The following is a 9,102-nucleotide window of genomic DNA, read 5'->3' as shown; positions in this document are numbered from 1 at the left end:
TCCGTTCAAATGCTGAAAGGAGAGAAATTTGGCCAAGTTTTTTCCTGGATGGGCAGAATTTGGGGGTCTAGGCAACCTCACAGGCTGCTGGCCAGCCCATGAAGTGGCTTTGTTTGGCTGAGTGCACCTGCGCAGGTTGGGTTCGGGGGTGCAGAGGAAACCTCTCCCGCCTGCTGTCCCAGACATCTCGAAAGAAGGGCGTCCTTTTACTCCCTTTCACTTCCTCTCTTCCTGTTGTCACTCACCCCCTGAAAGGGACTGTTTCCATAACTCTGTTGAAACCTTTTCCTAAGAACCATCCATGGCTACTCTTCTCCAAGCCCAAAGGCCTCTTTTCAGTTCCTGACATTTATTTTATTTTGCTCTGCTTGCATCTATTTAGTTTTGAATAGATTATATATTCATACAGTTCAAAATTTGAAGGATTCCAAAAACCTATGGAGTAAAAAAACAAAAAAAACCCCACCTCTCCCCACTCACCCAAATGCTCTTTCAGAGGCAACCAGCGTTTCCAGTTTCTTCGAGGTCCTTCCAGAAATATTCTATGAACGTATACATATGTACATATATGTTCTCATTTTTAAAACAAAATGGTAATATATTATACACAATGTCTTCAATACATTGCTTTTTCACTTACATTTATATATCGCAGATTGTGTCCTATCATGACATTGAGCGCATCCTCATTCTTTTATGCAAGTGCATATTATTCCTTTGTAGCCATGATTCCCCGGTGCCCTGCCACAGACATTGTTTACAATGTGTTGCTATCGCAAGAAATTATCCTGTGTGTATGTGACTTTGTACACAAAAAAATGAACGAATTTCTTGAAGTGCGTTGGATAATTGCAAGGTATTGGCAGTTGTGATCGTCTTAGGATGGATTCCCCAGAAAATGGACTTGAAGCAGAGTTTCATGTGTAGGTGGTTTATTAGGGAATGATCCTGGGATCCTACCTGGGAGGGAATGAGGCAGCGGAAGTGGGCAGAGGGAGGTGGTGAACTGTGGGGTCAGAGAGGCCCCAGTCATGCTGCATCCGGTGAGGTTGAGGCAACGGGACCTGGCCTTTGCACCACCCTGTCTGTCCCCACCCACTCTACCAGACAGCACATGCAGGTTGCCCTAGGAGAAGGGAGAGCGACTTTGGGCAGGCAATTCCCGTAAGTTAAGAGCACTTCTCAGGAAGGACTCAGCTGTGACTCCTAAGTGGCCCACACTCCCATCAGCAGGGAGAGTGCGTGCCTTTCTCCTGAAGGGGCCTTTGGGTGATGCACTATGGCATTCCCCACAGTCTACCCTTGAACCGGTAGGCTCCTTTTGGTTTATAAAGTAAATTTACTGCACCTGGGAATAGCATTCCCAGAATTCTAGTTGGCCTCTTCCTGGCAAGGAAGGCTTCGTGGAAGAGGTGATTCCTGACTTAGATTTTTAAGGATGAATAGAACAAACATCTCGAGGGGCTTTTCAATATACATGTGCCTAGGCTCCTCAGGTAAGAAAAATCTGGTTTACCTCCTCATTTTGCAAATGAGGAAATGAAGATGTTTTCCTGATTGAATTAGCAGCAAAGCCATGCTGGATTCTCGGGTCCCTCCCCCTTCCCCACTATCCCTTCCTTTGCTCCCTCCACTGCCTCTACCACCTGTGTTTTCCAAGCTGTGCTCCTTCCAGTGAGTTTCAAGAAGGGATAAAACGCTCTTAACTGAAATGGAGTAACTGCCTTTTCCTAATTTGCAGAAAAAAAAATTAATGCGAATAAAATTGTCAATGTCAAGTTTTCTCCCATAACTTAAAAAACCGGAGGTATTATATTCATTTCAGGCATATAGCAAAACAATTTGATATTCGTGTTTGTTTTAAAAAAAATCAGCCCACTAAGTCTACTTGACATCCGTCACCACACAAAGATTTTTTTCTTGCGATGAGCAACTTTCAAGTATGCCCTGCACTATCAATAACTAGAGTCACTATGCTGTACATCTCCCATAACTTTGCTTAACCTTGGATTTTTTTTTGGTAATTTTACATCAGCCCTATGTATTCCTTTTTTTTAAAATAAGTCTTTTAACTTTATTTTGAGCTAATTTTTGACTTGCAGGACAGTTGCAACAATAGTGAAGAGAGCTCCTTGTCCCTCACCCAGCTTCCCCTAATGTTGACATCTTTTTTAAAAAGATTATTTATTTATTTGAGAGAGAGAGAGAGCACGAGCAGGGGTGGGGGGCAGAGGGCAAAGCAGACTCTCCACTGAGTGGAGAGACCAATGTGGCACTCCATCCCAGGACCCTGGGATCGTGACCTGAGCCAAAGGCAGACACTTCACTGACTGATCCATCCAGGTGTCCTAATGTTGACATCCTACATAATCCCTGTACAATTGTCAAAACAAGGAGCCCAGCACGGGCACAATACTCACAACCTAACTGCAAACCTTATTTGGATTTTACCATGTGAAAAAAAATCCTTTATTTTGAACTAGTTTTTGGCTTATAGCAAAGCCATAATTTTTCTTAAAGTTTTTGTGCTTTTTACTCCTTGGGTGCCTCCAACAGATAAAAGAACACAAACAAGTAACAAGGGAGTAGTCATGGAAAACTCAGCACTGGCCAGTGATGCTGAGACAGCTGGTTTTCCCTCTGTATTTGTAATTTTGTTTTCACATTGTGCTTTGTAGTGTGTAAATTTCACGAAACTGACATTCTAAAGCCACACATAGGAGCTCAATAAGTGGTTGATGCGACAGCATAGTTTATGTGATAGAATGAAATACTTTAACAGTTAAAACTCTTCAGCAAAAAGCATCATGACCTTTAGGTTGCTCTGCCGTCTGAGAGAGCTTGAACACTATTGCACTCAACGCCATCTATCTACTTAGAGATGCAAGACACTATGAGGGTGAGTGTTGATTTTCCCACAGGCAGAGTCAAGTTCTTGGCTTTCTGGACCAGTCTCTTTCAACTACTTACTCCTGGGACTGGTAGACTTCAGACCTCTGTTACTATCACGTACTGGGATCCATATTATGTGTCTTCCTTGGAATAATTCCTCCATCCCTAATATTTAGCTCCTCTTGTGTGTACTAATTTAATTAATTTATATTTTCATATTTTAATTATTCCTTTTCGTATGCATGCATAGAGTGAAAAATTCAAGCTGTATAGAAAAGCATAAAATAAAGAGTTAAAGTCTTCCTCCACCCCTTCCTACCAATCTACACCACTGGCTCTCAAAGGGGGGGTGCTGTTTCCTGGGGGCATTTTGGAAAAGCCTAAGAATGTTTGTGATTGTTCCAATGATTAGAGGGTATTACTGATTACTGGAATTTGGGGAGGGGTAAGAATGCCTTTCATCCTGAAAAAAAAAAAAAAAAAGAAAAAAGAATTTACTGGCATCCAACGCAGTGTTTTAATCCTGGTGGATGTTCATGGAGGTGAAAAATACTATTTACAATGACCTCAGTCTAGAATATAGATGGTGTCATTGGTTGTGTGGGTCTTATGCTGTCCAACCTAGGGGATGCTAGTCACATCATAGAAATCAGAGATTGCAATATTTATTATGTCATTTTTTCTGGTAGATGGCAGTGAAATGTCTTGTCCTAACAAAATTAGCATAGTGTGATCGTTTTTCTGAGAAGTGGAGGTAAAATAGCCCGAGGGTGGGAGTCCTTTTTCTAATTTACAGCAAGGAGACATATTGGATTGCTTTTTAAAAAAGTTTTTGAAAATTGAGAAATGGGTTCTTATACATAACAAATATGCAACTCAGTCTGAAATTGTCTTTTGACTTTATTTAAAGTTTTTTTTTTTTTTTTTAAGATTTTATCGTTTAAGTAATCTCTACAACCCACTTGGGGCTTGAACATAAGGACCCTGAGATCAAGAGTCGAATGCTCCACCGAATGAGCCGGCCAGGCGCCCCTAAGGTGTTTTTTACTGCAGAAAAGTTTTAAAACATTTTAGCGTAGTCAAATTTGCTATGTTTTTCATTTATCTTCTGTGTTTATATCCTGCTTAAAGAGTCTTTCCCCAATATTTTATGTAAAATATTTGAAAGGAGATAGCTTAGTTTTTTCTATCTTCTTTCCATTCTTTTATTTTTTTATTTTTTATTTTTTTTTGCATTTCAATCTTTGTAAGATTTTGGTATCAGAGTTACTATTCTGATTTTGTAGAAAGAATTTTGGAGCTTTTATTCTTTATCTGGCTCTGAAAAAGTTTAGTTTCAGATTTTATTCATGTGCTTCTTCGAGAAGTATTTATTAAGTCCTGGTTCTGGAGATAAAGCAATGATCAAAATACACAAAAATCCCTTTCATCCTAGCAGGGGAAGGCAGACTGTAAACAAATAAGGAGTTAAGATATATCACAGGCCAGATGGTGGTAAGTGTTAGGGAGAAAAATAAAGCAGGGTAGGGAGATAGTGTTGGGGGGGTTGCAACTTTCAGTGGGGTGGTCAGGGAAGTCTCATAAGACATTTGAGCACAGATCTGAAGGCAGCGTGGGAGTGAGCCCTGTAAATATCTGGGGAGTCAGTAGAAGGAACAGCAAAGGCGAAAGCCCCAAGGTGGAACAAGGATGGTGTGTTCAGAGAACAGTAAGAAGGCCAGAATGAGGTGGGGGTTGAGCCAGGAGGAAAGTGGGGTGAATTAGTATCAGAGAGGTAGAGGGGGGGTCTTGCAGAGCCCGGTGCATTACTATAACGACTCATCTTTACTGAGTTAGGGAGCCACTGGTAGTTTATTTCAGGTGACGGATGATGGTGGAAACAATGGAGATGTTAAATGGTGGTCAGATTCCGGATGAATGTCGAAGGGGAAGCCACCAGGATCTGTTGAATGTTGAATGTGAGACAAGAAAAAAAGGAAGAAGTCAAAGCCAACTCTAGTTTTTGGCCTGAGTGACTGAAAGCATTAGTTTGCCATTTACTGAAATTGGGAAGAAGACTGAAGCAGGAGTAGATTTGCGGGGAAAGATCAGGGATTCAGTTTTGAACATGGTACGTGTGAGATACCTTGAAGACATGTAAGGTGATGAGCAAATCTGGAGTTTAGGGAGGAGGTTCAGGCTAGAGATATGTATCTCTATCCTCTATCTTTGTACCTGTATCTCTAGCTAGCTAGCCAGCTGTACATCTGTATGTATCTATGCATATTTGAGAATCACACACAGATGGCTTTGAAGGCGTGAAAATAGGTGAGATTATTAAGGGAGTGATTTTAGATAAATGAAAATAACAGCTCCATAGATGGAACCCTAGGGCGCTCCAGCAGTGAGAAGTCGGTCAGCAAAGGGACGGAGGAGGAGGCATGAACCACAGGAGTGTCCAAGGAGGAGGGAGTGACCGTAATGGGGTAGGAAGAGGGCTGAGGATTGACCTGGCTGTGTGGAGGCCACTGCTGACCTTGACGAGAGAGTTTGTGGGAAGGTGGTGGAGCCTGAGAGGGAATGAGAAGAGAGGGATTGGAGTCAGGGAACAGAGGGGACTCCTTAAAGGAATTTTACTGTAAAGAGCAGCAGAGAAATAAGGTGAGTCTGGAGACAGGAGCATAGTGGATAGAGTTGGGTTTTTTTGGGGTTTTTGTTTTGTTTTGTTTAAGATGGAGTAATTGTAACGGTGTTTGTATGATGATGATCCATGGAAACGATCGATAGAGAGGGGGAATCGTTAGGGTGATGTCCTTGGGTGGGTGAGAGGGGATGGCATCTGGTATTTAACTGGAGGGCAGGGGGCTTGGACAGCCGCAGAGTGGTCATCCTCAGCAACAGGAAGAGATCTGAGGACATGGGGACAAATGAGTCTGATGGTGGATGAGTGTGATGGTGGTTTGTGGGTGTTCTCTTCTGATTGATTTCTCCAGTGAAATGGGAAGTCAGATCATCAGGACGAGGGATGGGGGAGCTGCTAGAAGTCTGAGGGGAGAGGACAAGATGTGAGAGAGTTGTCAGAGAGAAGGAGTAGAAGGAGGAAATTGTCTAAGGGAATATAAGCTGATTGCTAGGCAAAATGAAAAGATGGCTTGAGGTTAGTGGCTGTTATTTTAATTTAGCAAGCTCGTGTTTTGTTTTGTTTTTTCCAGCTATGATCTGCTATGTAGGTGTATAGATACAGGAATAGGTGAAAAATTGGATTTAACCAAAGGTTTGATAGTTTAAGGGAATTTATCTGGGGAACCATATGTATCTGGCACTTTGGGGATCTGTATGGATAGAATAGTTGGTTACTATTGATCTTTTCTTGTGGTTATTGGTCTCTTTAGATAACCTGGGGTCAGTTCTTTGTAACATATTTTGCTAGAAGAGGAACTTTTATGAATTAGGTTAAAAAATTTTTTTTCACAGAGTTTCGGAAGTGCCAGAGGATTTAAAATTCGGTGATCTAGTCTTTCAGGCTCTCCTTTGAACCATTTTACACACTTCTCAGTTGACCACGAGTCCCTCTGCCTTAGCCTTTCCTTTGTTCTGTTCTGTTAGCAGGAAGTGATGGGCGAGAGAAAGGGTCCCAGCAGGTCCTGCCCCGTTTGCTCAGCTGGGCTTCTGCAGTGCTGGGTGCTGTCCTCCTGTCCTCTCCATGGGAGGTGCAGACCCCCAGGCCTGCTCAGGACCCTGACGTTCTTGGCTGATATCACAGTGGTTATTTAGTTTTCGTTTGTAGGGCTCGTTGGAGAAGATAGTATACTAACAGTGAATTAAATGGCACTCAGAACTGAACCACCCTGGCTTTGTGGGGGGTGGGAGGCGTGAAGGGGGCTTAATAACCTTTCCCTGGGTCTCATCCTGATAATGTAGCCCAGCGCTGCGTACTGTACTATCTCTCCCCAAAATAACGTGCCGGGCCTGGTTGGTTTCTCAGGTCAGTTGCTTTAAACCATCCAACCCCCAGTATCTGACCTACTCCACGCCTGTATAGACGCAGGAGGAAAACAGCCACATGTAAACTGTATATGTGAATTTGCGGGAACATCTCTTTATTAGGGAGAATTACTCAGCTCCCGCCCTTCAGAAGTCTTCTAAATGAAAGAATTCCAGGTATTGAAGTTGTGGGTTTGCAAAGGAGGGGCAAACACAAACATACAAGCGAACCCCAACAAGCCTACCCAAAGCTGCCTTCAGCATATGGGAGAGCTGAGGTCAGATGACGAAATGGAGATTGAAACAGCCTCAGTTAACTTCCTCTGTGGTTACAGTTCCTAATCCAGGGCTTTCCAAACGACGTTTTTGCAGAATTCTGAGCCTTCACTAAATTCTTCGTGGGATGAGGTTTCTGTGGTCAAATCAATTTAGCAAATTAATTTCACATGTTTCTTTTTATCTTTTTGTGTTGCTCCTAGAAAAGGTAAAATCACATATGTGGCATTACGCACTGAATCGTGCCCCCCACCAAATTCATATGTTGAAACCCTAACCTCCAGTGTGATGGTATTTAGAGACGGGGGCCTTTGAAAGATAATGAGATTTAGATGAGGACAGGAGGTTGGGGCCCTGATGATGGGATTAGTGCCCCTTATAAGAAGAGACCAGAGAGCTTGCTCACTCTGTCTCTGTCTCTCTCCCTGCTGTGTGAGGACACAGTGAGAAGGCGACTATTCACAAGCCAGAAAGAGGGTTCTCATCAGAACCCAACCATGCTGGCATCCTAATTTCAGACTTCTAGCCTCCAGCACTGTGAGAAAATAAATTTCTGTTGTTTGAGCCATCCACTCCATGGTATTTTGTTACTGCAAACCGAGCTGATCAAGACGTGGGGCTTGTATTTCTGTTGGACGGCACTCCTGCCCAGCACTCTGTTGCCACTTCTAACTTTCTACCTTGGGTTCACGGGAGCAGGGTTGGCCTCTCGAACCTTCCTTGGGGTGCTCAGCCTGCTGTTTCACCTGTAGTAGCAGCTCAGTTAACCTCAGGTGATTGAGTCATCTTCTTAGCTGTAAGCAATACGGTTTTGGGCTCATTATGCTGAAGAGGAACTCATTAAAATGATATTGGCTAGTAATCCCCAATCTCTGCAGGGCAGAGGAACCAGGCTTGGGAGAGCATTCAGGCAGGTGGCAGTGGCCAAATCCCACTGCAGACTGGTCTAACTGCTGGTCCCACAGCTGCCCCAGAGAACCAGAGCTGGCTGTGCCGGTAGAGTGGAGTGGCCACGTGCTTCTGGCCTCACTAGCTCCCAGGTCAGAGTTTGACTGGCCGAATTTAAACTCTACCTGCAAGGGAGGCTGGAAAGCTCTCAGAAAGGGGGAGTTCATTCCTTTAACATAGAAAGGTGCCTTCACATGTTGGCAGGCAAAACGAATGACAGAATCCTTTACTAGGGTAGGCCGAGACCTTGAAATTTTGACTGCAACAGAAACAGAATTTTCTTTTTTAAAAAAGATTTTATTTATTTATTTGAGAGCGAGAGAGAGCACAAGCAGGGTGAGGGGCAGAGGGAGAAGCAGGCCCCTCGCTGAGCGGGGAGCCCGACGCGGGGCTTGAATCCTGGGACTCCAGGATCATGACCTGAGCTGAAGGCAGATGCTTAACCAACTGAGCCACCCAGGCACCCCCAAACAGAATTTTCTGCTGAAACTCCCCAGATAGGGACTTCCTCCACACAGGAGGCTCCCCAGATATCCTCATGGTTCTTCTGGAAAGTATGAAGTATAACAAACAGTTGATGTTATACATTACTCATATGCTGTGATTGTAATTTCATTATGTCCTTTGCCATTTCTTACATTATATTTTAATATAGAGACACAGGAGGGCACTCTAACCAACCAGCAATAAAACTTAGAGTGTTTCATAACCTTGGCAGTTAAAAAAAATGGATATTGATTTTGTTGAATCTGTTTTTGGTTTTTTTTCCCCCAGGTAGGATAGCAACTTTGCAGAAATACCTGGTTCCCCTAGGGAATCTCATATGTGGCAACGACCCCCACGACACATGCTCCACACTGTCCAGTTAAGGTCCTAAGGGACTATGGCTTTGAGCGACTCAGGACAGAAAAGGGGATTTTTGCCGCTGAGGCATGGAAGATGGGGGACATGGTTTCCAAGAGCACATATTTAGAAGCCAGCCGGCCAGATTAAACAGCAGAGGAGAGAGACCTGGTTGTCAAA

The sequence above is a fragment of the Ursus maritimus genome, unplaced genomic scaffold (genome assembly GCF_017311325.1).
Source record: "Ursus maritimus isolate PB19 unplaced genomic scaffold, ASM1731132v1 scaffold_18, whole genome shotgun sequence".
Classification (NCBI taxonomy): domain Eukaryota; kingdom Metazoa; phylum Chordata; class Mammalia; order Carnivora; family Ursidae; genus Ursus; species Ursus maritimus.
This window is presented reverse-complemented; position numbering follows the sequence as displayed.